Source organism: Canis lupus, chromosome 22 (assembly GCF_048164855.1).
Source record: "Canis lupus baileyi chromosome 22, mCanLup2.hap1, whole genome shotgun sequence".
Classification (NCBI taxonomy): domain Eukaryota; kingdom Metazoa; phylum Chordata; class Mammalia; order Carnivora; family Canidae; genus Canis; species Canis lupus.
The window spans coordinates 36136237-36162965 of NC_132859.1; the positions used below are offsets into that span (position 1 = coordinate 36136237).

Consider the following 26729-nt stretch of genomic DNA (forward strand, 5'->3'; position numbering starts at 1 on the left):
CTTCTCTAGTCTCAGACCTGAAGTAGCTTTCCTATCCTGGTCATCACTGAACCAGTGTCTGTGCCTAGAGAGATCAGGCCACTCCTGGCCTTGGGGATGGCACACACACAACCTCACAAACATAGAGAGTGGTAAGGAACAGGAAAGGGGGAAAATGAATACTTGGGGGTAACAAACACTAAGTCACTGCAGAAGACATTAATCTAGGGATGGAGGTGCTGGGGAAGAGCACCAGGGGACTCCTGTCTGTTCATCCTCCTGCTCAGCATCCAGCCGGACACTTACTGTGTAACCTTCACTATACAAAGTGCTGGGTGTATGGGAATGAAGAAGACACACAAGATCTTTCCTTTCAAGGAATTTGTAAAAGAGGATACAGAAGACAAACCAGAAAACAAGTAGGTAAGGCAATTGCAGATCCTGATACGAGTGAGGGAGAAAGTAGAGCCAGTTGGTATGAAAAGCTGATGGGAGAACCGCTCTGGACAGAGAGCCCAGGGAAGCCCACCCTCGGGGTTCCTATCAGCCCCAAAGATGGGCAGCAGCCTGAATCAGGAGGAAGTGCATTTTCAGCATGGGGGCAGCACACACAGCACCCGCCATGTGAGGACCAATTTATGATTTTCTTGAACCTGAAAGGAGACGGTTCTGGAGACAGTGGCAGACAGTGACGTGAGAGGAGATGAGAAAGGTGCTCAGGGACCAGATCGTACAGCACTCGTGGTCCCCGAATAAGCATTTTACATTTTAGTCTAAATGCTATATAATAGCAATATGAGCAGCAGAGGATTATAAGCAGGATTTATATTTTTAAAGTATCCCTCCAGCTGTCAGAAAAGGAGTTCAGAGTTTGTGAACTGGTCTAAGCAAGTGATGCTAGTGGCTTGAGCTCTGGGTGTTGCAATAAACATGGAGATCACTGGCTTTAAGAGATGCTTTGGATTAGACACTGCTGGGCTTGTTGATTAGGTGGATGACATATGTTTGGGTTTGGGGTGGGACAGTGACCACAGATAAAACTTGAACTGGATTCTATGCAAATTCTGATGAAATCTGCAGAGATTTTGGGATATGAGTACATACAGTGAGACAGCTACCTCAAATGAGTATAGAGAGCAATTCTTCATTAAATGGTATTGACAGCCCAGCTCAGCAATTGTGGAGGGACAGGAAACTTCATTTTATTTTATCTTTTAAACCTGTTTTTGTTTTTTTGTTATTTAAGTTTTATTTATTTAAGTAATCTCTACACCCAATGTGGGGCTCGAACTCATGACCCCGATATCAAGAGTCACACATTCTCCTGACTGAGCCAGCCAGGAATCACAAGGAAATTTCATTTTTAAACCTATACCTTGAATAACATGTCAAAATTAATTCCTGGTGACTTTAGAGTGAAAGATTTTAGAAATAAATACCCTCATATATCACATTTTTGGAGCATACTTAATTTTCTATCTTAGAAAAGATGTTTTTATAATTACTGAGGAAAAGAGAGACAAATTTGACTATAAGAAATAGAAAATGTGCATAATTTAAAAAACATCAAACCAAAATGAAACAGTGGAGTAAGGAATACTCATTGTAAATATCATATGTCAAATAAGGGAATAGTATGATAAGTGATAATGAACAAAATTTTTCATGAAAGAAGATTGCATCTTTAAAACAAAGATTTACATTACTAGTAATTCAAACAATTCAAAACAACTAAATCAAACCCATGAGTCCCTCTTGCCTAAGGAATATTTTTAAAACAATAAAACCTAATACTGCTGAAAGTATCAACTGTGGTGCTGTAAATGGATTTACTCCTTTGGGAACCAGATTTACCCAAGGAATCAAGGACCACAAAAATGTTAGTATCTTTTACCACAACTTGAGGTTTGCCTCAGTGACTCTTCTGGACTGTTCTCTTCCATACCTCCTCTCCAGTCAATGCAATGGAAATATCTGCGGATTTGAAATGCTCTGCGTTTCTGACTTCATCATTTTAAAAGTGAATATCTATGGGGCGTTTCAGTGGTGCAGTTGGTCAAGCCTCCAACTCTTGGTTTCAGCTCTGGTTGCCATCTCTGGGTCTTGAGATCAAGCCCCATGTGGGTCTCTGCGCTCAGGGCAGAGTCAGTTTAGGATTCTCTCTCTCTCCCTCTGTTCCTCTCCCCTCCACTGCACATACTCATGTTTGAGTGTTTTCCCTCTTTCTCAAATAAATAAATCTAAATTTAAAAATATGAATATTTGTGTAAAATGCATATAAAATCAGGAGAGGAATATATAACTTTGAGAGAAGTTGTGCTATTTCAGTCTGATAGGTTAAAAAATGGTATGTTACCTTGATTTGCATTTTAAAAATTAAGGACTGAAGTTGAGGATTTTTTCCATGTTCATTACCATTTGCATTTCTTTTTAAAAATTAACTATTTGGGGTGCCTGGGTGGCTCAGTGGGTTAAGCTTCTGCCTTCAGTTCAGGCCATGATCCCAGGGTGCTGGGATAGAGCCCTCTGTTGGACTCCCTGCTCAGCAAGGAGTCTGTTTCTGCCTCTGCCAGTTTGTGTGCTTGCTCTCTCTCTCTCTCAAATAAATAAGTTAAATATTTAAAAAAAAAAATCAGCTATTCATTTAAATTGGATATTTTAGATGAACAAAACCTTGTTAGTTACTACCAACTTAATTATTAAACATTAATCTTTTGTAATACATATTTTAATACATCAGTTTTGCTTAAAATAAGCCTTCTTAACTGCTACTACAGATAGTTTCTTAAATTGATGGCTGGGACAAGTCAATTATTTGCAGGAGACATCTTCAGCATTCAGGAGTCGCTATCTGATTGGTTGAATTTGGATATGATTCCACGGGTCCTCACATCTGCTAGTGACACACTCAAGGCAGACTGGAGGATTGTGGTTTTTTTCTTTATATAGAATGTAATAACCTTTATTTGTTCTCACTATATAGCTGATGATCTCCAACTTAGTGGCTTTTGCAGATGAGATGCTCTAATGTTGCACCAATGTATGGCTAAAAACACACATACTTATATTGTGGAATTCTCCAAATTGTCACAGGTGTGAGAAAGTGGAAATTGATTGTTTTCCAGTGTTTCATGTTTGATGTTCCCTAGTTGGCCTGAGAGGTTGTGGTCTTGGGGTCTAACAGCACTTGGTTCATCTATTAACAAGATGCCTTGAGGCACCTGGGTGGCTCAGTGGTCGAGCGTTTGCCTTCCGCTCAGGCCTTGATCTTGGGGTCCTGGGATCAAGTCCCACATCAGGCTCCCTGCATGGAGCCTGCTTCTCCCTCTGCCTATGTCTCTGCCTTTCTCTCTGTGTTTCTCATGAATAAATCTAAACATTTTTAAAAAACAAACAAAAAAACCAAGATGCCTTTGACCAAGATGACAACCCGATGTCTAGCTGCAAGAGCCAAGGCTAGTTTCTTCTCTATCAAAGAACAAGCTAAGAAAGGAAAGTATAGCAAATAAAGGACAAGGTGGGAATGAGGCAAGACCACTGGAGTCTATTCTTGTGACCAGTTGAGTTACCTTGTGTTTTTCTTCCTGATGTTGGCCAAATATCCAGAGTGAATTATCTTAGGTCTGGTTAAAGCAAGAGTTGGAACAGACACTGTGCCACTTGGTTTGACATGAGTATATATATCTTTTAAGGATTTGTCTATGGTACTAGGAATCCTGTTTTCTTGAGAGGAGTTCTCTCAGGAGAGTGGCACAGGATGTGTGCAAGAGAGAGGGGTGGTGGCAAAAGGCATTCAGGAAACCTAAGTATGAGACCAGAATGCAATGAAAAGAGGAACTATCCATGCACCACCATTTACTGGCTAGGTGACTCAGCACTTTCTCCGTGCTTCAGTTTCCTAGAGATAATAATTCCTACCATATAGGTTTGTTGTGAAGATTCAGGGAGTTCATTCAGGAAAAGTGTTGTTAAAAGTATCTGGCACTAGTAAGTAGTCAGTAAGTATTAGCATCATCAGGACCGTCACTATTAAGAGGGTCATCCCTCCTGGTCCATCTATAACAAGTCACTTTCCCATCAGCTGAAGTGTCTGAAGGTGGATGTTAAAGATTGTTGTGCTAAAGGGAGAATGAGACTTTCCCAAGGATAGGATGTGAGAAGAGAAAAGAGAAGGGAGAGACATTTTAAATCCTATCCAAAAGGAAGAGCCACCTGTAGGGGTAATGAGGCCACTGAGAGACTGTGGAGTGGACGGATGGGACACTTCAAATAGCAGAGGGGAGAGTGGCCAAAGAGAGGAAATGCTTCACCTGTGTCATAGGAAGTGCATGTTCCCTCTGGTGGTCTCCGAACAAAACATGAAAATTCCCGGGAAGGAGAATCAACTTTCATCAATTGGCAGCCTCACATGTCATCATATGACAATGACAGAATCAGACCAGTGAAAGGTTTCTGCTTCTTTTCATCATCTTCCCGCTGCTCTGATTCCCAGAATGAGTCAGCAATCCTGATGGGAAGAGGGGAGGATGAGGCAGGAGGTGTGGGGATGAAGAGCATGAGAACAGGTTCAAGCTGCTTCCCCCAGCTTCCTGTCTTCAGAAGCCTCCAGAGTTAAGAAAGGAGAATGTTTTACTTTAAAATCATGTTCGAAATTCATGATTAGTATATGAGATTACAGAGGTTTAGCTACTAAGACAAGTTTTCTAACTTAAAATGATTGTAATCCTGCCTGCCTACCTCCCCCCGCCCCCTCCCCGCCACTTTCTTCTTTACAGAGTTATTAGAAAAATCACAGGACTGAGTTTTCATCCTGAATTTTATCCTGGGGCAGAGGGCATTTCCACATTGAATGCATTTTAGCAGGAGAGTAGGAGGCCTAAAATAAAGACGAGGTCCAGTTACATGCTGTAAGTTCTCTTTGTTTAATATAACGCTTTTTTTTTTTTTTAAAGATTTATTTATTTATTTTGGAGAGAGAGTTGTGCGAGCATCCACATGCCCAAGTGGGGAGAGGGGCAGAGGGAGAAACAATCCCAAAAAGGCTGAGCACTGAGCTCCAAGCAGGGCTCCATCCCAGGACCCTGAAATCTTGACGGGAGCTGAAAACAAGAGTCAGCCACTTAACTGACTGAACTGCCCAAGTGCCTCAAGTATGACATTTTTTAATGTCACTATGAAGGAAGGATAATAAACCATCTGAAGACAGCTTCTCTTAACCGGATTATGCACATAAAACAAATTGTCCACATTTGCACCATGTTCTTTTATTCTGGTGTCACTGCTAGTTTTGAAGGATTTTATTTGACAGATGGTACCTAATGCAGCTTTTCCCCCCTCGCCTATTGTGAAGAGGAAACCATTGCCAAGATTTCACAATATGAAAATTGCTCCTGTTTCCTAAAGGGCAAAAATGAATCACTTTCTTTCTGGATTCTGAACAAGTTGGGATGGCTCAGAAAGGCATTGCCGTGGTTTACTTGCCAGAGTGCTGACATTCAGTGCTGTATATTTTTCTGGGAGAAGGTTTCATATTGTCTCCCTAGAATAGCCAGCCAGTTCCTAATGTTAAAGTGCTAATGTTGGAAGCAAGGCATTTACGTGGCATAGATTTCCGTGTGTGGAGTTACAAAAATTTTGTGTTTTTTAAACTAAAGCAGTTTGCAATGTGTACCAATTATGACTTTTTTACTCCTAATCTTGGCATTGTTAAGGAGTTCTTAGTTAAGCTCCTGGTAGTTGAAAACAGTAATAACTTGTTTTAAAATGAGAGATTGAAACATCAACTCAGCTCATTCTTATTATGTCTAAATTGCCCTTGTTTTTAAAGATCTGTACAAATTACCACTTCTTTCAGAAGGCTTTCCTAAAATTTTCACTTTTAGCAACACATCACTCTTCTGGTATTGACTTTTATTTTCTCTCTCATCTATTTTGTTTTCTTTGCCTAATTTATTTTGCACTGCCTTCTCAACACATTTATATGCTTCATAATTTTGACTCAGATATTTATAATATATCTAAGATACAGCTATCTATGCAATTTATGATAAATATTCCCATAACCTCATACCATACCATACCAAGGCATTTGGTAGGACCTCAGTGAGTCTGATTATGAGCATAACTGCTTTCTAGGAAATTAGTGTTAATGAGGAAACAATTATTAATTAAATAATTAGACTAAAGAAATGGTTCTTAAGATAGGAGCTGCTATTTTTGCCCTCTGCTTCTGTTAAAGGATCCCTCCCCCGCCTCTATTTTGCCCCTTTCCATTGATCTGCCATGTGATGTCAGAGAACTTTTTTAAGCTGCACACCTGATTACGCCATGCCTCTGATCAGTGGCTTCCCATGATGTGATCTTCAGGATAAGAGTCAAGGTGTGTGGTCGGCTCCCAGGGTTCTTGTGATCTGACTGCTTATCACTCTCCCAGGCTCCTTCCACTCTTTCCAGCACATGCTTCAGCCCCACCCCAGAGTCCTCCTACAGTGACTGTACAGGAATTTGCCTGGCCTTGTTGGCTTTCCACCCCCCCTCCCACCCCCCCATGCTAGGTTGAATTGTGTCCCCCACCCTTACTCATGTGTTTAAGTCCTAAGCCCAGTACCTACAGAATGTAGCTTTATTTGGAAATAGATTCACTGCAGATGCAATTAAATTAAGATGAAATCATACCTGAGTACGAGAGACCCTTATTCCAGTATGATTGATGTCCTTGGAAAAAGGGAAAATTTGAACACACACACACAACCAGAAGGAGCATTGTGTGAGGATTGCAGTGATGCTGTTACAAGCCCAGGAATCACCAGAAGCCAGGAGGCAAGCCTGGGACAGAGTCTCCCCCAATGCCTTCAGAGGGACACCTCAATTTCACACTGCACTTCTAGAACTATGAGACAATAAAGTTCTATTGTTCTAAGCCACCCTGTCAGTGGTTCTTTGTTATGGCAGCCCTAGAGGCTAGGACATCTTCTTTACACTTGGTAAACTCTTACCCACTGTATTCGGTTCAACTGTCTCATCTTTTGGAAGCTTCTCCTGACATTCCCACCCTCTCCCACTGCTGAATTAGGAGTCTCTTCTGGCTCTTTCTTCAAATCTTTAAAATTTGACCATTGATTTCTTTGCTTGTGTCTCACCATGATCTACGTCTTATTCATCACTTTATAGCAGCTCCTTGCTTTCTTATCTCAATACATGATATTGAACAAATGAATTTTTACCTTTTTGATGACTGTATCAGCAGCCCTGTGGAGAAATATTTATTTCAGAGGAATGTGGTGACATTCATTTTCTAGAGAGACATCTAGAGGTATAAAACACTGGAGTGAAAATAAATGATCAAGGTTACCTAGCATCTCTATGTCACAGCCAAGAGCAATCTTCCACATTTGGGATTTAATATCAAAACATTTTAGAGACTTCCAGAACCTCCCTTTTCAGATAGAGAAGCTGAGATCTGTTTTGTTAGCTAGAAATGTCTCCTCATTTGCATGGGAAAAAAGTCCAGGAAAGAATGAAGTTCATTTGTTTGGATGCATATGAAACAATTAATAAGGTTAGGGAGTTCTGAGAAATTTAAATGAAGAGTCAGAATGTAGACTTATCAAAAAAAAAAAAAGAATGTAGACTTATCTTGTAATGTAAACTCTTTTTATCTCATCTCAAGATGAGTGGGTGGATCTTCCACCATGGAAGAGTGTCAAATTTCATTTAAAATGCATCTAAGTATACTTTCCCCCCAGCTCTCACTGGTCCAAATTTAGTCAATAAATCTTTGTATACAGCAGAAGAAAGTTCATTTTAAAACGGTTGTTAGAATTTAAGAATCCTAAAGTGATCCAATTCAAGGCTCTCCTGACAATAATATTGATATAGTCTGAGTCACAATTCTAGTGCTACCTCCTAATACAAATGAGTAAAGATTCCATGGCTAGCCCTGGGTACCTAAGCACTTTCTGCTGCTGGTCTTCAGGAAATTCACCGTGGACCTAGTTGAAAAACAAAATGGAAAGGAGTGGAAGGATCACATTTGTGTCATAAGCAAATCCTTTCTAAATCATCAGGAGACTGCAGAGATGGCCACAAAGAGATTTTGTCAAGGGTTTTATACAACTAAAATCAATGCATCCACTTTATCTGTTTTGAGCATACTGGGGACGCAACCAGAGATGTCACTTAGAGTTAGAGCTGCTCAGAAACCTTTAAGGTGTCAATTGACCATATTTTTAGGTGCAGAAATGTTACATGGACACACCACAGATTCACCAGTGATTTACTTTTAAAATCTGCAACAAATGGACCCAGGAATCTACAAGGGAATAAAAATATCATGAGAGCAAAGCTGAGTTGAAGCAGGGTAACTCAAAATCAATATTTTGCTTTTAAACTCTTAAGGGGAGACCCAGGAGGGCTGCACTCATTTTGTCCTCCTTACTTATTATCCTCAGAGGATGAGGTAAAAAGTGACAAGCCTGCTCCTTACTTCAGTCAGGACATTCTCTGCTAACAAGCCACTTGTTAGAATCCTTAGCTTCAATTTCCTGGTGAATGGCTTTTTAATAGCTAGGCTATCAGATGCTGGTTCAAAAAAAAAAATCAGACTTACTTTCCATATTATATAAGAGAGATTGCATTTGGGGAAGCAGGCAAAGGATGGTCAATGTCAAACTTGATGGAGGAAAAGGGATCCTCTTGTTAGCTGTACCCATGAAGTAAAGGGAGTTGGAACACCACACATTGCGGCTGAGCTGTTCCTGCTATGAGTTAGAATTCCTTGCTATTAACTCAAACTATTTTCTGTCCTTGTCCAGGGACAAGCAGAACTGCATTTCCATTACTTTGCTGGTACCTGCAGTAAGTGCAAACAGTAAATTGAGGAGTAGGTGGGAATTTTATTTAAGGAACAGCCTGGGAATAGTTTTTATTCTGAGAGGATGACATTATTTAAGTTTTCTCCTTAAAGAGCCTACTTTTTATTTTTTATTATTTTTTATTTTTAGATTTATTTACTCATGACACAGAGAGAGGCAGAGACATAGGCAGAGGGAAAGGCAGGCTCCATGCAGAAAGCTTGATGTGGAACTTGATCCCAGGACTCCAGATCACGACCTGACCCCAAAGGCAGATGCTCAACCACTGAGCCATCCAGGTGACCTGAGCCTACCTTTCAAAAACAAAACCGAAACTAAGTTTGATGATTTCAAGGGTTGAAACTATTTAGAAATCAAAGACAAAGGTCCTGGTTCAGTGTGAAATGTCCCCTCAACACCTGACTTCTTGGCTTGTTGTGCTTGCTCGATAAGCATGGCTGGCTTGAGCATTTCCTTCATAGAAAAGACAGGAAGAGATGACCTCAGTGGCTTAAATTTTACTGTTGTCAAGGAAGAGTGGGAGAAGTATTATGCAAGATGTGTGAAGGAGAGATAATGCTCAATGCACTCATATATAAAAATATTTCCTGGTATAGTATTTAGGGTCCAAACAGGAAAACAGACACTGCAACAGTTATGTTGGTTGAGAGAATTTCTTTTTCTTAAGCTTTTGTTTTTTTTTCCCGTAAGCTCTACACCCAAGGTGGGGCTTGAATTCACGACTCAGATCACGAGTTGCATGTTTCTCGGACTGAGCAGGCCAGGTGCCCCGAGGGAATTTAATATGAGGAATCAGCTATACAGATTGATAATACTGAAAAACTACACAGCAGTGGTTGAGGTAACTCAGAGACAGTAATTCCAGGAGGCAATTATGAGCAGAAAAATGACCTAACCACAAAGGGTTAAACCAAGATAGTTTTTTTTTTTTTTAAGAAAAGAGTATTGAATTATTTTGCTCTCCCCAAGTGCAAAAAACTTTTTTCTTCCTTTTCTTTTTTGCTTTTTCAATTTTTAAGTGAACTTAAACTTATTAGCGCATTATTGGGAATATAAATGTAAATGTATTTACTGGGTTGGATGTGAGGAGGAAAACGATTTGGAGACAGCAGATCTAAAGAGAAACAAACAAATAAGCAAGTATCTCGCACTGTGAACTCCTTGCAGTCTTTAATTCACCACTGGATCTGCAGCCTGCTATACAGTGTCTGGCCCGAGAAACACAATAGATGCTCAGTACAATTTGTTCTGATCCCTCCCAAGTTGTAAGTGCTAAGGGCATGAAGGTTGCAAGGTATTATGGAAGTCAGTAAGAGGGGCACTCAAAACTGATCTGTGTGGTTAGGGAAGAATCACAGGGAGTAGAAAGAGAAGGAGGTAACTAGGTGACAACAGTGCAGCAGAAGGTAAAACCACCTGCAGGTTTCCTGACAAGTGTACTAGAAGGAAACCAGGTGGTTGAGGTGGAGCAGCAATGGGGGAACGAAAGGATGAGGTGGGCTATGGTCAGTGTTGCATTCAGGATTTCAACCACTTTCTGAGTTAACCCACAATTTATTTTTTTACTGGAGAATAGTTTATTTCACTGAGAAGCTAAGTAATATTTACTGCACCATTCTCGTAAGATAATGCATATAAATAGAAGTATTTCAAGGTAAGGAAGTGTTGAGTGAAATATGAGAGAACTAGAACAGTTAAGTGGGAACTTGGATATGTGCAGACTTCTTACCAGCTCTGTGATCAAATTGTATATATAAGGGCATACTCAGGATAGATGAATAGGTAGTTAGATGGATAGATAGATTCTGTAGGAATTTAAAGCAACTATTTGTCTATTTTAAATTATTTAAGTGAATTCTTCTTTGTAATAAGGTAAATAGCACAGACAAAACTAAGGTTCTTTACCCCACATTGAAATCCTGCATCAGGGCAGCCCAGGTGGCTCAGTGGTTTAGTGCCCCCTTCCGCCCAGGGCGTGATCCTGGAGACCCAGGATCAAGTCCCACATGGGGTTCCCTGCATGGAGCCTGCTTCTCCCTCTGCCTGTGTCTCTGCCTCTCTCTCTCTGTGTCTGTCATGAATAAATAAATAAAATCTTAAAAAAAAAAAAAAAAAAGAAATCCCACATCAAAATCCCCTATCTTGATATAAATACTTTGGAAGTTATGTTATGACTAATTTCTTTCTCTAGGTTTTTTTTCTTCTCTATGCATTTATATACATATATATGACCTGTAGAAAAATACAGAGTTATAGTGTTTTTGTTTTTAAAGTAATTTGTGGGTGAGCCTAGGTGGCTCAGTTGGTTAAACGTCTGCCTTTGGCTCAGGTCATGATCCCAGGGTGCTGGGATCAAGCCCCACATGGGGCTCTCTGCTCAGTGGGGAGCCTGCTTCTCTCTCTCCCTCTGCCCCTCCCTTTGCTTTTGCTCTCTCACTTTCTCTCTCAAATCAATCAATCTTTAAAAAAATGTAAGTTGCATCGTACTGTCTATATTTTTCTCCTAGTTACCTTTTTTCCATTTCACATTGATTCTTAAACAGTGTTTTATGCTGGTAATCTCAATCTAATTTAATCTTTTTAGCTGTGAAGTATTTTCCAATATGGAAATAATTCCAATATTTCCAAATAGTTTACAATTACAGACATTCTATCATTTATTCTATTCTTTTGATAGAAATTTAAGTTGTTACCAGTTTTTTAGTCATCACTGACAATGTCAATATAAACAAATTTCTGCTTTCATGGAATTTACCCTAGTTGGGAAAGAGACAATAAACAAAATGAAACAAAATACAAAGGATATTAGAAAATAATAAAGTGTCAGGAAAAAATTAAGATGGCTACAAAATGTCAGATGGGAAGGTAGCTGTTTTAGGTGAGGAAAGGCTTTATTGTGAAAATGATTCCTTTATGACCTGAAGGAAGTGGGAAGGGACATAAGGATATATAAGAGACATACTACATGTCTTTGCTACTGGTTGGGAATCCTCAGGATTTTTGAAAGCTTATTAGCAACGCTAGAATTATTTGTAACATATAAGAGCCAACTGAAGTATGTTTTTAAAAGATTTTATTTATTTATTCATGAGAGACATAGAGAAAGAGGCAGGGACATAGGCAGAGGGAGAAGCAGGCTCCATGCAGGGAGCCCAATGTGAGACTTGATCCTGGGATCCAGGATCAGGTCCTGAGCCCCAGGAGCTCTGGATCATGACCTGAGCCAAAGGCAGATGCTAAACCACTGAGCCACCTGGGTGCCCCTTAAGTACTTTTTTTTAAATACTACTCCACTATAGTAAACATGGCTTCAGCATTTGCCAAATTGTATTTTTGTGACTTTGTAAGTTTTCCATTTTCTGCCTTGGTTAACCACTTTTTATTAGCTTATTTATCTATTTATTTAATACATTTTCTCAGTTTTGCTAAGTATAGTGAGCCTTTGGATTCCCAGTTGAAACTATCTAGTGCTTTTATTCCATAGCTTTTTATATCCAGATGAGGTTGACCAGACTAAATGAAATATTTCTACTGATAGTGTATATATTCTATCCATTCCTCTGAGAAATTGGGTCTTGGTGTATGGGGTCACAGACTCCATTGAGAATCTGATGAAAGCTATGGATTATCACTCTGAGAAACACATGTATTTTTGTCCTCTTCCCACGAGATTTTGCATCTGATAATAGTGGGTTCAGAGATATCCAGAAATCCAAGCATAGATCAGAGTACAGGGGATCCCTGGATGGCTCAGCGGTTTAGCACCTGTCTTTGGCCCAGGGCATGATCCTGGAGCCCCGGATCGAGTCTTGCATTGGACTCCCTGCGTGGAGTCTGCTTCTCCCTCTGCCTGTGTCTCTGCCTCTCTCTTTCTGTCTCTCATGAATAAATAAATAAAATCTTAAAAAAAAAAAAAAGATTAGAGTACAGAATAAAACAAAACAGAACAGAACAAAACAAGAAAGGAATCTTTCTGAAACTCTAAAATCTGTCCCCAGTATAAAAATGATCTCTGGAGAACCTGCTAGCTGAGTCACATACATTGGAGCCTCTGAAGGACTGCCTGGTTTTACCTGTGCTTCAGCATAAAGCTGGAGCCCATAAAAAGGAGTGAGATTTTAAAAAACTCCACCTCTGAAGTTCATTATTGTGTTTACTCTAGGATCATTTAATTTATTGTGTTTTGGGATGCCGGGGTGGCTCAGCAGTTGAGTTCTTGCCTTCCGCCTAGGGCATGATCCTGGAGTCATGGGATCAAGTCCTGCATCAGGCTCCTTGCATGGAGCCTGCTTCTCCCTTTGCCTATGTCTCTGCCTCTCTCTCTCTGTCTTTCATGAATAAATAAATAAATAAAATCTTTTAAAAAATGATTTATTGTGTTTCTTTGTCGAGGTCCACAGGAGAAAGTTCTTTGTCTTTTTAAAATTTTATTTATTTATTCATGAGAGACACAGAGAGGCAGAGACACAGGCAGAGGGAGAAGCAGGCTCCATGCACAGAACCTGATGCAGGACTCGATCCCAGGATCCCAGAATCACACCCTAGGCCGAAAGTAAGCGCTCAACCACTGAGCCACCCAGGCATCCCAGAAAGTTCTTTGGGGGATGCAGATTTGGGAAAAACTTTTATACTTTCCTGACCAATGGATTTATTTTAATTTGCAGTGTCTCCTGGAAATCCTATCATCTTGGTGGCTGCTAGAAAGCTGAGATCCTGTGGAGGGGCTTCTTTTAGAATGGGAGAGGTTACAAGAGAAGGCCTTCTTTTCCAAGGGCTGTTTGATAAACAGTGTGATAAATGCCTTGGGGAAAATGTTCTCAGGTATTCCTCATAACAGAACTATGAAGTAAATGCTCTTTTCAATTTCCATTTTCTTGAGGAGGAAACTGAGACTTGGTAAGTGGACTTGTTCAAGGTCACAGAAGACTAGTAGGGCAGAAGCATAGACTTAGTTGTCTGACAGCAAAATGCTCTTAGCCACTCTCTAATGCTCCCTTGCACAGCCAGTATTTAGGATACTTAACCTTTCCTCTTTCTCTGCCTTGCCATCCTGCTTTTATCCCTGGTTTCATTTTTTTTTCATGTGTTTTAATTTTATTTTATCTTAATGTGTTGTATACTTCTTTGCAAGTTGCCTTACATTGTTTTCGGAAAAGGGAGAATATCAAGGAATAAACACAGATATTTCCGGGTAGTAATTGTGCACTGAGTAAACTTAGATAAACACTTAGAGCCTCCCTATCTCCTAATTTATTTCCCCCTGCCCCAAAGTGCTATGCATACTTCGATGCTTTCAAAATCTTATCTAATCAAGACACCGAATATTTTATTTTGTTAGAAAAATCCCATATGCCAGTCCTTTCTTTTTCCAAACAGGTCATTTTTGCCATTATTTCTTCCCCTTTGAGATAATGTATTTATGATTTCCTCCTTTCAAGTTAGCGTTAAAGTCCTTACTTCCCTCCACCATCCTGTATGAATTAGCAGGGTTGGTTTTTTTTTTTTTTTTCCTCTGAGACATTGAACCCTTCTTTATGGAAAGATGGTTCTGTAGGAGGGTAATACATTGGGATTTGAAATGTCGGCTGTTCAGCATTTCTTGAGAGTCACTGATGTATTATGTTTACATCAAATTGCTTAATTTCTCAGGGTTTTGGCTTTGACATCTAGGAAGTGATGGCAAGACATTCACTCTATTTTTCTCACAGGGAAGGAGTAGTTAAAGATCAATGAAGCTTTCTGAATGAGCAGGAAGAGGTGCTGGGCACCCAGCAGGGTGGGGCTCAGTGCTGTCTCTGGAAGATCAAAGAGCTGGGCTGTCTCCTGAAGTCTCTTCTTCCTTCTGTTATTGCAGGGACCTGGATGGAGGCCATGGGTGGGCTGAGGAGGAACAGTGGAGGAAGTAAGGGAGGGCACCAGGGAAGTGTGTATATGTTTTCAAAGAAAAAGGACTTCTGGTGAAGGAAGAGCATATGAAGATGATTCCCCTCTTGGCCATAAGTCAGAAAGGATCTGATTGTGCTTAGCCCTCTTAGAATGGTAATAATGCCTTTTGAATGCTTTTTTCCTCCAGGTTTCCCAAGATTGCAGAACTGAATTTCTGCCCTTCTCCTTATTATCCTTTTCTTTTCTCCTTGTACGATGGCACACAGCCCTCCGCATGGGGTGATGCTCATCATTCTTCCCTGTGGAGCCTTCACCCTCCACACAAAACCCACTCAGCAGACTATAGCTCTTGCTTGCTGTCTGTTCTTTGCATCATAAACCTACTCAAAGGATATCATTGAACTTTTACCTCTCTCACTGTCTCTTAGAACATTTTCCCTTTTTCATTGTTTGTGACCCTGCCAGATATTTTTCTCCACTCAGGGAATGTTGATCAGCCCCCACTGCTGTTCCTGCAGAAGCCCTTCTCTCGACCTTGTTTTGAACAGAAAAGCATGACTTCTTAGCAAAAGTTCACCTCGGGAGATGAGCATAAAATGTAGCTGGTGGAAAAGTCAATTCTGTGATGAGGGCAACAGCCTATCTCTTATTTCTTGTCCAGTCTATGAAGCTCTGGAACAGCCCACTGTTCAGGGTGCCTTACCTCTTTCTGCTCCAGCCAACCTAGGACTTCTACTTCAGCCATGTAGTCCTCTCTTGGTGACTGCTTCAGCCGGTAGCACGCCAGGGGTTTGATCCATGTTGCTTTGGTTTCTTTTGAATGACTTCAGGTCTGTTGCCTTAAGGAACCATGACTTATGGAGCTTTTTGGATTAGCATCTTGCTCATGGCAGTCATACTCCCTACCCCACCGCCCTTAAAGTGACTTGCCTGTTTATCTTTTCCACATGATGGAAGAAGTGTTCCAGCTTCTCTTTCACATGGTGAGCATGCACCCAGGCCCCAATCCCTCCTCCAGCTGCTTAGAACTACAGTAATGACTGTGTTTTCTTTCTCCTTAAATCCTGTATGGGAGACGTTTGCAGGATTCACTGAATAAACAATAAAAGAATCAATTGACAGGCTAGCCAGGGAGATGGGACAAGATTCTCTTTGGAGATAAGGTGAGGTGATACCAGGGTCATCAGAATGATTGAATTTGGCAGAACTACTATACAAAAAAATAAATAAGTAAACCAAAAGATGTTTTCTTTCTCCAATCCCATGAGGAGGTACTGGACTGCAAAGGCTCAGATTCTCTCTTCTTGGCTTCCTCCAATTGGGGTCAAGAAAGTGAGTACTTTGTGCACTTAGGTGTGTTTGGGTTTATTGGCAGTTACATTGCATCGCTTCTATAGCTCAGGGCTGGGTGAGTCCAGATCTACAGGTAGAAAAGAGCAGCTAGAGACAGGGTATTGTTAACGAGGCTCTAAACTGGCTGCAACCTAGGGGAGGACAGGGAGTCATGGACACCAGTGGCTGCATACACAGTTGTGACCTTCAGGAACTTGAAAGCAGACCTGGTGGGCACCAAGCATTCCCTCAAGCAGGCAAGAGCTGAACTGGAACCACCGCAATATCAGAAAATGACTCTTTGTGGAAGGGTCTCTGTTTCATTGTTTGACCAACTTTGGGTGGGTGGGAAAAGACTTTGCTTTTCTCATGGTGACATCAATTCTGCTTCCACGTCTTCAAAGCTTCTCATTATGCCTCCTTTCTTTTTCTGATTATCATTCTTTTTTGCTTCCCATTCTATGCTTATTTTTTATTTTTTATTATTAAAAATATTTATTTATTTTACAAAGAGAGAGAGAGAGTGTGTGTGTGTGTGCATGTGAATGGGGAGAGGAGCAGAAGGAAAGGGAGAGAGAATCCTGAGCAGACTCTGCACTCAGCAGGAGCTTGACATAGAGCTCCATTTCAAGTCCCTGAGACCATGACCGGAGCCGAAAATCAAGAGTTGGCCACTCAACCGACTGAGCCACCCAGGCACCCTTCATTCTAATATATTCTATATTATTTTCAAAGTATGAGGTGGAGACAGAGGAGGAAGCATGGTCCAGATAGGTAACTCAGTGTAAAGACCTAATCCTATTTTTGAGCCGGCTTGGAATAGCTTTTTTATGTTTGTCTTTCATCGTGTGCATTTGGACAGAGATCTCTGGAGTCCTGGCACTTGCAGCATGACCTTAAAAGCTTTGAATCAACATCCCCTGGCCCACAGACTCCTTGCCCCATGAGGAGATGTATGGCAGAGAAGCACCAGACAGTGTCGTGTAGAACAATGCATCTCAAACTATATTTGGTGAAGGTCTGTTTCTTTAATATTTATAATGATTTTAGAAATAATATGTAATATTGTGGACCAATAATTTTGTAAAATTCAGTCAAGTGCATAGATGTTGTGGCAATGTCAAGTCATGAAAGTTTCTGAATACTTAGGCTTACTCTCTATATTTCCCTTGCTGCATGAGTGTAACTCATAGTTTCTGGACTAACAACAGGCTGTGAACCACCTATTGAGAAGCGCTGCTCAAAAACCCTCTTCTCTGACTTTAAGAGTAAGGGTTGTCATCTGTGGTTTTAGTAATAAATTCCTTTTTTCACTCAAGCTCATACGGTTTCTATTATTTGCAACCAAAGGAATATAATAACTTATGTAGAAAGTAGCCAGCTTTTTTCTCTATTTTATTTACTTATTTATTTATTTATAGATTTATTTATTTGAGAAAGAGAAAACATGTTGGGGAAAGGGGTAGAGGTAAAGAGCATCCTAAGCAGATTCCACACTCAGCATGGAGCCTGACATGGGGCTCGATCCCACCACCCTGAGCCAAAACCAAGAGTCCGACACTTAACTGAGTAAGCCATCCAGGTGCCCCTCAATGCTCTATTTTAAAGGACTCATGGAGATAACTCACTGGCCCCACCCTTTTATACATGATGCATTTCTTAAACTGTAGACTCTCATCAAGTGATATGATTACACACTGTAATGCATGCTTTTGTTTCCAGAGAGTTAAGATATATTATATCCTTAATTGTATCTGACATCTGACATTTTAGGTAGTCTCCAACAAGATAGTTCTAGATACTATGTATATTCTTTAATTGTATTCTGGGGTGGTTTTGTTTTGTTTTGTTTTGTTTTTAGTGTAATCTCTAAGCTCAACATGGAGCTTGAACTCATGACCCCAGGATCCAGGATCAAGAGTCATCAGCCAGGTGCCCTGTTTTTGCTTTTTGTTTTTTGTTTTTAAATTGTACTGTGTCAATAAGTTAAATCCTTGAGCATCTCATCGAAGGTAAAGATTTTCTGTTTTTGAGACACAACATATTTTTTACCTTTGTATCAACTGTGTTAATTTATGACCCATATGCTATATACAAGTAGTGCATGTACTTCCATTTTTCTGTGTGGAATCATTCATCTTCAATGTTATTCATCAAACAACATATTAGTGTCCATATCTGGTTACGTAGATATATAAATACTTATAAAAAGAAATAGATAAATCTGTCTATCTACCTATTGAATTAATAGTATGAACATATCATGTTCAAAAAAGTGAGGTTATTCAAAAGCTGAATATTGTGGAATTTCATAATAGTATCTAATAAGAAAAGTAAAAAAGAAAATTCAGAAATATTTCATGTAAAATAACTTGAGAATTGTGCTCTAGCATAACTAAATATATGGTGATGTGTATATATGTAAATGAATCAAAGCTTTTTATTCAATTATTTGTCTGCTATCTGCAGAAAATATTCATCCTAGAAGCACATTCCACTTTTGCTCCTCTCCTTCCCTCCTCCAATTCCATCTTCTTTTCTCCCCTCCTCTTTTTACAACCCCTTCCCCCAGTTTCTTTATTTCTTCTGTAATAATTTGCCAATTATCTACTTATGGCTGTACACAGTGCTAAGTGTGAATATGGAAAAGTATAGCAAATGGTCCTTACCATTTGCAAAGTCACTGGGGAGATCACATACGTACAGCTCTGCAGAGTTAAGCAGCTTCACACGAGTTAAGGAACCAGCTCAAGTATTGTGGTAGAGATAGCAGAAGTAGAGATAGCAGAGGGTAGTATATATAATGGTGTATATAATGAGAAGTGCTCCAATTAGGGACTATGAGTTCGCAGGAGGCAAAGAAAATGTTATCTGAGGACTTGAGGAGCCAGGGAAAGGGTCTCTGAGAAAGCACATTTGGAAGTGAGCCTACAAGGGAAACTAAGACTTGAATTAGCAAGGAAGTCTGGGCAGGAAATTTATGAGATTTAAAAAGGCACCAGGCAAAGCAGCCTGGTATTCTTGGGGTAGAATGTAGGATGATTTGTCTAGACCAGAGAAAAACTAGAGACAGGATGTGATTGATCTGGCAGAGAATCAAGAATTGGTTCCTACTATGGACCCATTAATTACCAATCTATTGATCTTGTTCCAACAGGATTCTTAGACTATGGCTCCTTGTTTGGGGTTCTCCAAGGTCAAATATCAGTGCCTTGCTGTATTCCTTGGAATTCATCTCTGCTCTCTACACTTATGAGGCTGTTTACTGCAAATATGTACTTTTGCCTTTGAGCTTTAATCTCCCCCCACCCTGGCCATGTGAGCATGGTTGCTGGTGCAAAGGATAGGCTGGAAGTTTCAGAGTTAAGTCTCTCAATTGATGTCCGATGAGAACTTGGTGGGTACCTATTCCAGATCCTTTGCCCTCCAGTTGGGATAAAACCAGGGTTTGCTTTTGTGTCCCAGGGTTCCCTATCGGGAATGAAATCTAGTGTCCCACAGTGGACGTTGTAGTATTGGCCATGCACCATTTATTGACTGCATTCCTTTCCATCTCACTTTCCTACTGTCTTACTGGGGTTTCTCAATGTCCGTTCCCAGATGGACTACTTGCACTTGAATCTTGTGTCTCAGAGTCAAATTCTGGGGAATTCAAATCAACATACCAAGTAACCTCCTTTTCTGCATATTGGTTTCATTAATTGAAAACGGATTATCTTCTATATGCAGAACACCTCTCCATTGCAAGTCCTTTCAGTAGATAAAAGATGATATGAGTTTTGGATCAAATGGAAACACTGATAATATTAATTTTTAATGGTAAGTGTTATAATAAAGAATGCCCCCATAGAAGTTTATTTCTCATTCATGGAACACTCCACTGATGTTTTTTTTCCAAGCAATCAGGGACCCAGTGTGGCAAAATCTCTGTCACTGATAATTCCGTGTAACTTCTAGGGTTTTTCTAGGGGCCATCTCCATCCTAGTTAGTGGGAAGGAGGAAAGAGCATGTGGGAGAGTGCTCACAGAAGGGTGTGTGTTTCTGCTCAAGCCTGGAATTGGCACACATTCTACTTCTATTCCACATTCTGCTTCAACCAAATTCAGTTACAAGGTCAAATCCAAGTGTAAGGGAGGCAGAAAAATGTGGTCTAGCTGTGTGCCAAAAGAAGAGGACATGGATATTGTTGTACAACCATCTTTGTCAAAATGGACATGTTAATTGAATGGATGAGTAAAACAAAAGATAAATATTCCATGTGGGGCTGGGAATGGTGTCTGTCTGGCCCATCATTGTATGCTTAGTGCTTGCAGCATTCTTAACACATTCAAGGCGATAAATACTGGGGTGAATTATGCATGTCTACCAGTTCCTCCCTGGGAGTGTGTAATGAATCTCTACGTATCTCTTATTTCCGTGGTTCCCTTGAGCTCACCTTGGGGTCTGAATTCAGATGACAATGTATTGGGAGCCAGTGAAGTTTCTGTACTGAGGGAGTATCTAGACTATGCTGTCCAAAGGAAGAGAGACTTTTTTTTTTTTTTTCATTTTCCAGGCTTTATTGTTTCAAGTAGGTTTCTCATTTGGAATGGAAGGTCATTTTTAAAAATGTAAAAAATGAAAAAAATGTTTATCTCCTAACAAATGCTATGTGTGCCTCAACTTTTAGGGATGTGGAACATCAAAAAAGCTCCTCCACATGACAGCTGAGATGTTATCATAAAATCACAATAGGGGGAATCTTGCTGGCTCAGTTGGGAGAACATGTGACTGCTTGATCTCGTGGTTGTGAATTCGAGCCCCATGTAGGGTATAGAGATCACTAAAAAATGAACAAACAATAAAAAATACACACAATATTTAGAAACAGAATTTTGATACCTGAAATATAACAAACTTACAAAGCTTTTCCAGTATTTATAAGCTGTTTCTGTGGATTTTTTAGAAATCTTCTAATATTTTAAAACCTTTTATTAATGTAAAAATATATATCAAAAGTCTATGGTTAATGAATTTTCACAAACTGAACACATTTGTGCAGCCAGTGCCAAGATCAAGAAGCAGAATTTGCTATCATCCTGAAAGTTACCCTCACACTTCCTTCTAAGCCCTACTTCCTCTAAAGAGGTAAGTTATAACTTCTTTTAGGTAGCCTAGAATTTCCTGGTTTTTGTACTCAGATGAGTTAAATAATATGCTATATACTCTTCTCTGTTTGGCTTCATGCACTCAAAGTATCTTTGTGAAATTCACTCATGTTTATGTAGTCAGTCCTCACTGTTGTATTATTCAATTATACCATTATTCAAATATACCACCATTTATTATCCACTCTATTGGGATTTTAAAATTATTTTAAATAAAATTTATTTATTTGAGAGAGAGAGAGAAAGAGAGTGAGCATGCACTAGTGGAGGGAAGGAGCAGAGGGAGAAGCAGACTCCTCAATTAGCAGGGAACCCAATGGAGGGCTTGATCCCAGGATCCTGAGACGATGACCTGAGCCAAAGGCAGACACCCAACCGACTGAGCCACCCAGGCTCCCCCTATTATCCATTCTATTGTTAATGAGCTTTTGAGAGGTCTCCATTTTTGGCTACTGCTGGCACTGGTGAATTTTTTTTTTTAAAGCGGTGCTTGGTAATGAAATTACGGGACTCTATTAACAGAGCTCTGTTATTGTCAATTATTCCTTTTTCAGTAACTGGATTTATTTTCTGTAAGTCAAATAAATGATGGGTGTAGGTGGGAGTTAGGAAAGGGAACTAAAGGGGAGGCCCTGTGCAGTGCGGAGGTCGCTGGTGTCACCTGCCAGCCGGGGCTCCTGCGCGGGCTGTTGGCTCCCCGCCCCGCGCACCCCGCCCCGCGCACCCCGCCGCAGCTTCAGCACCCTGGCCAGAGCGAGGCTCAGGCTCAGGTCGCCGTGCGTGGGGCTTCGGGAGGAACTGGGCAGCCCTTGCGCTTCTCCCCCAGACCAGCCCTTAGTGAGCCGCCTGGCCCTCTACGTATTGCTCATACGCCGGAGGGGCTGCAGGTCCGGCCACATCCCGACCAGAGCCACCGTGAGAGGCCACCTGGGACCTGAGCAGCTGCCGGGTTGCCTCGAGGCTGCGACGTGGCGGGAGTTCCCGCAGGAGTCCCGAGAAAACCAGGCAGGACACGGGATGACCTGGTCAACACCAGTGCCTCAACTGGGGCCCCCCTGGCCGCTGCCTGCGCCCAGCACCGCCCCGAGGCCATGATCTGCGTCATTTCAAATCCGGTCAACTCCACCGTCCCAATTGCAACCGACGTTTTCAAGAAACACGGAGCTTACGACCCCAATAGAATCTGGGGTGACGACCTTGGGCATCGTCAGGGCCACCTCTTCTTCCTTCCTTCCTTTCTTTCTTTCTTTCTTTCTTTCTTTCTTTCTTTCTTTCTTTCTTTCTTTCTCTCCTTCTCCTTCTCCTTCTCCTTCTCCTTCTCCTTCTCCTTCTCCTTCTCCTTCTTTCTCCTTCTCCTCCTCCTCCTCCTCCTCCTCCTCCTCCTCCTCCTCCTCCTTCTTCTTCTTTTTAAAGAAAACGGCAGCCTGCTTTTATTGATGCACGCATCGGCGGACCTGCGATTGGAAGGGGCGGTGTGTTAACATGACACTCGTGGTTAACGCAACGGAAACGTGAGCGCAGGAGATGGCTTTGCAGGGACAGGATGCCTTCATAAGTCAGGGAAACGGACTGCTAGCTGGCTGCCCTCTCATTTCAGGTTCTTCACAAACTCCTCTCCCTTCTTGATGGAGGCCTTCAGCCCGGGGATGGCTTCTGCTATCATCTTCTCTCCAAAAGGGGACACCTTGCCAATGCCTAGATTCTTCTCGATGCCCTTTTCCCCCAGCAGCAACGGTATGGAGAAATAGGCACAGCCTGCTTCCTGGGATTTAACAAAGAACATTGGACAACTGCTTCCTTCCCGCGGGCCACCACTTTCACTGCAGAACTGAAGTGTGTGGATCCCGTGCGAGTCAACCCTGTCGTCGGGAGCCTTGCCGGGAAGACCATCACCCCCCGATCTCCCAGTGCACCCCCAAGGTGGACCTTCCCCAGGACCCGCTGGCAGCCGTCTCCGGGCGGGTCCAGGAGGCCGGCCTGAGGTGGTGAAGGCCAGAGCTGGGCAGGCTCTGCACCCCTGTCCATGCGTGCGCTGCAGCCGGGCTTGGCTCCTCCCTTGTGGATGCAATGAACGGGAAGGAAGCAGTTGTCCAATGTTCTTTATTAAATCCCAGGAAGCAGGCTGTGCCTGTTTCTCCACATCGTTACTGCTGGGGGAAAAGGGCATCAAGAAGAATCTAGGCATTGGCAAGGTGTCCCCTTTTGGAGGGAAGATGATAGCAGAAGCCATCCCCGGGCTGAAGGCCTCCATCAAGAAGGGAGAGGAGTTTGTGAAGAACCTGAAATGAGAGGGCAGCCAGCTGGCGTTCCGTTTCCCTGACTTATGAAGGCATCCTGTTCCTGCAAAGCCATCTCCTGCCCTCATGTTTCCTTTGGGTTAACCACGAGTGTTGTGTTACCATCGCCGCCCCTTCCAATCGCAGGTCCGTCGATGCGTGCATCAATAAAAGCAGGCTGCCGTTTTCTTTTTCAAAGAAAAAAAGAAAGAAAGAAAAAAGAAAGAAAGAAAGAAAGAAAACTAAAAAAAAAAAAAAACCTGTTATCTATTACTGTATGATAAAGAACTCCAAAATTCAGTGGCTTAAAAATAAGTTTTATGATTTCTCATAATTCTGTGGGTTGATTGAGTTAACTGAGCAGTTCTTCTGCTCTGAGAGGTGCAACTGGAATCCTCATGTGGCCGCAAATCATCCCGGGAATATCCAAGATGTTCACCCACATGTCTGGAAACTTGTCTGTTTCTAGAATGGCTAGAATGGCTGAGGGCTGCCTGCACTACCCTTCCTCCTTCTCTCTCTATATCAATACTTCCCATTTATTATGAATCTAGCTCAAGCTTCTTCACGTGGTGGTTGGACCCCAAGAAAGGGAAAATGGAAGCTACATGACCTCTTGGGGCTGAGGCTCTAGAACTCACAGAACATCACCTGTATTCTATTAGTCAAGGCAAATCACAGGGCCAAACTGAGATTCAAGAGGAGGGCTATTGGACTCCCTCAGTTGATGGGAGAAGCAGTGTGCTTTTATGGATGAAAAGAATAGTTGGTAGCCATCTTTGCAGACAATCTACATCAGTAACTTATCTTGTTTCCAGCCAGAACTTGGGGGGGGGGGGGGAGGAAGACTGTGCTAAGTCTTTATGGTTATGTGGAGAAATGAGTAGACATTGGTATGGGAAAGGAATAAAGTTGATGGCATAGAGGAGGAGTGGGTGCTGCATAGCATTGGAAGGGCAATGAAGAGTCAGGATAAATATATCATCTGCTGCCCTTCATTGCTGTGGGTAGATTCATTCATCTAGCAAATATTTAATGCAGGGGACATGAGACAGTATAACAGACTGAGAGATAATTTCTGGGAACTACAATATCCTTCAGGACTGCCTGTTCAGATGGCAGTATACATTTAGAAATTAGATTGCTCAAAGGACAGAGAGAGGGACAGAGGTAGGGACTCAAGGGAAATTGGGACGCCTGGCAATCATGGAGGGAGGGTTGTTACAGAAGCTAGGGGGAGAACGGCCCAAGATGATTCCTGAGGTACTCAGTGGCCTGCAAATGCATGGCAGGTACTCACAAACTTTTGTACAGGCTTAATTTAAGAAGCTATGTAGTAGAGAAAGTTTCAGGATTGTTGAGAAAATAGAACAGTCTATGAAGATGTTCAATCAATGTGTTGGCTGTAGGTGATGGTTCTAGAGGATTGCCAGGGTTTTGACCATTTGATTCACCACTGGAAAAGGAAAGATTCAAATTAGGAAAACCTGGGTCACCATGGATTTTTGCAATTGGTTGAAGGGGAGACACATTTCGGAATTTATAGGCCCCCAAATTTGAGTCAACTCCAGGTGATATCCCTGATGTTTTTGGTGACCCAAAGAGGATGTCAAAGTTCAGGGGGCTGAAGGGAGCTCTGGTCAGTAGGGCAGCAACATTATCAGTGCACTACTCATATCACTGTATCCACACCACTTCAGCACCTGATTGTCTTTGTCTCTTGTCTTTGGAGCCAGTTCTGTCACTAGAAGAGACAGGATTTGGTGTGTAAATAGCCCAATTTCCTTGTTCCTCAAGAGACAACCTTGAGGTGTGTGTTCCACTTTGGCTCTAAGTGAGATTAGGCTCCAGCAGCCTACAGTTTGTAGCTGGCTTGATAACATATGCTTTAATGACCACCTTGCTTTCAACTGTTTTAAAATATAGTGTATTAACAGACCAGTCAGATCAGGTAATGATTGCCATTGGAAAGGTAGTTTGTTACTCATAGCTCCCAAGAGGAGGGGGAACTCCCTGCCACAGGGGTTTAGTGGGGTAAGGGGAAAAGAGTGAGGTTGGTCAGGAGGCAGAAGGAGAGGGGAAACTAGGAAAGAACCCTTATTGTGGTTCCTCGAGAAGGAACAGAAGGGGCAGGATAAGTGGGTTTAGCATTGGCTAGTTGGAATAATTTCAGCAGGCTCTAAGGCATAGGGGTTGTTCCTAGTTGTCTGATACCTGGTCCTGGGTGACTAGGGCAGGTGATTAATGGCCTGGAGTATGAAAGTCCAGTAACAGAGGTGGTTAGGATGTGGGCTCTGGATTGACTGGCTAATATTTGAAACTCTCTCATGAGCAATTTTTAAACTATTTCTAGGAAATGGTCAACTCTGGGAGGTGTGAGGGGTAGTCCCTTCCGACCTCCCATTCTCCCCAAGTCTCTAGATGTCAAAGCATCAGAATACAGAATATAAAAGACATGATGAATATAGACTCTTACTCCTCCTCTCCCATATCCAAGTTCTTATCTTTTCCCAGATAAACAACCTGAATTTGAATCCTTCTCTAAGGCTCTGCTTCTTGGGTAATCAAAACTAATTCAGGTGGTTATGGTGACTTGCAAAAATCTGGATTCGGGTAGCTCAAATAAGACAGAGGCAGTGAAAATAGAAAGAAAGGGGTTCTCCAGCATACATACAGTATTTTCACTCTCAGAATTGTGTTAGTTGAATCAGAAAGTATATAGGTATCTTTTTTTCCAAAACAACTTCAATCCTCATTAAAATTTAATCCTAATCCTTATTACTGGCTGCTTGATTGGTATGCTGGAGCAACTCACAGCACCCCATTAGAACTGATTTCTAGGGATGCCTGGGTGGCTCAGCAGTTGAGCATCTGCCTTCGGCTCAGGACGTGATCCTCGAGTTCTGGGATCGAGTCCCACATTAGGCTCCCTGCATGGAGTCTGCTTCCTCCTCTGCCTATGTCTCTGCCTCTCTCTTTCTGTGTCTCTCATGAATAAATAAATAAATAAATAAATAAATAAAATCTTTTTAAAAAACTGATTTCTAAATATATAGAAAATTTGAAAGCTGGTTGTCGTTGTTGTTTTGAAAGCTGGTTGCTAAAATGTTAGTAGCTTGAAATTGGTGATGATGGGGATATGTACCTAACAGAAAGTAGCAAGTGCTGCAAGTCAGGGGTTGTCTTCCATAGGAGTTGCTTTACTAGCACACCACTGCTATAGTGGGAGGTTTAG

The 26729-nt window shown here is 41.5% G+C and overlaps 1 protein-coding gene and 1 pseudogene across 1 annotated transcript in view; one reads left to right on the top strand and one right to left on the bottom strand.

Annotated features, from left to right (window-relative positions):
- Positions 1–6851, bottom strand: part of EOMES (eomesodermin) — a 36006-nt gene extending 29155 nt beyond the window's left edge. The window contains exon 1 of the mRNA XM_072793053.1: positions 6655–6851. The gene's annotated coding sequence lies outside the window, so the exon portion shown is untranslated. The remainder of the gene's footprint in view (positions 1–6654) is intronic.
- Positions 1–23506, top strand: part of LOC140614386 (malate dehydrogenase, mitochondrial-like) — a 40897-nt pseudogene extending 17391 nt beyond the window's left edge.
- The last annotated feature ends 3223 nt before the right edge of the window (positions 23507–26729 follow it).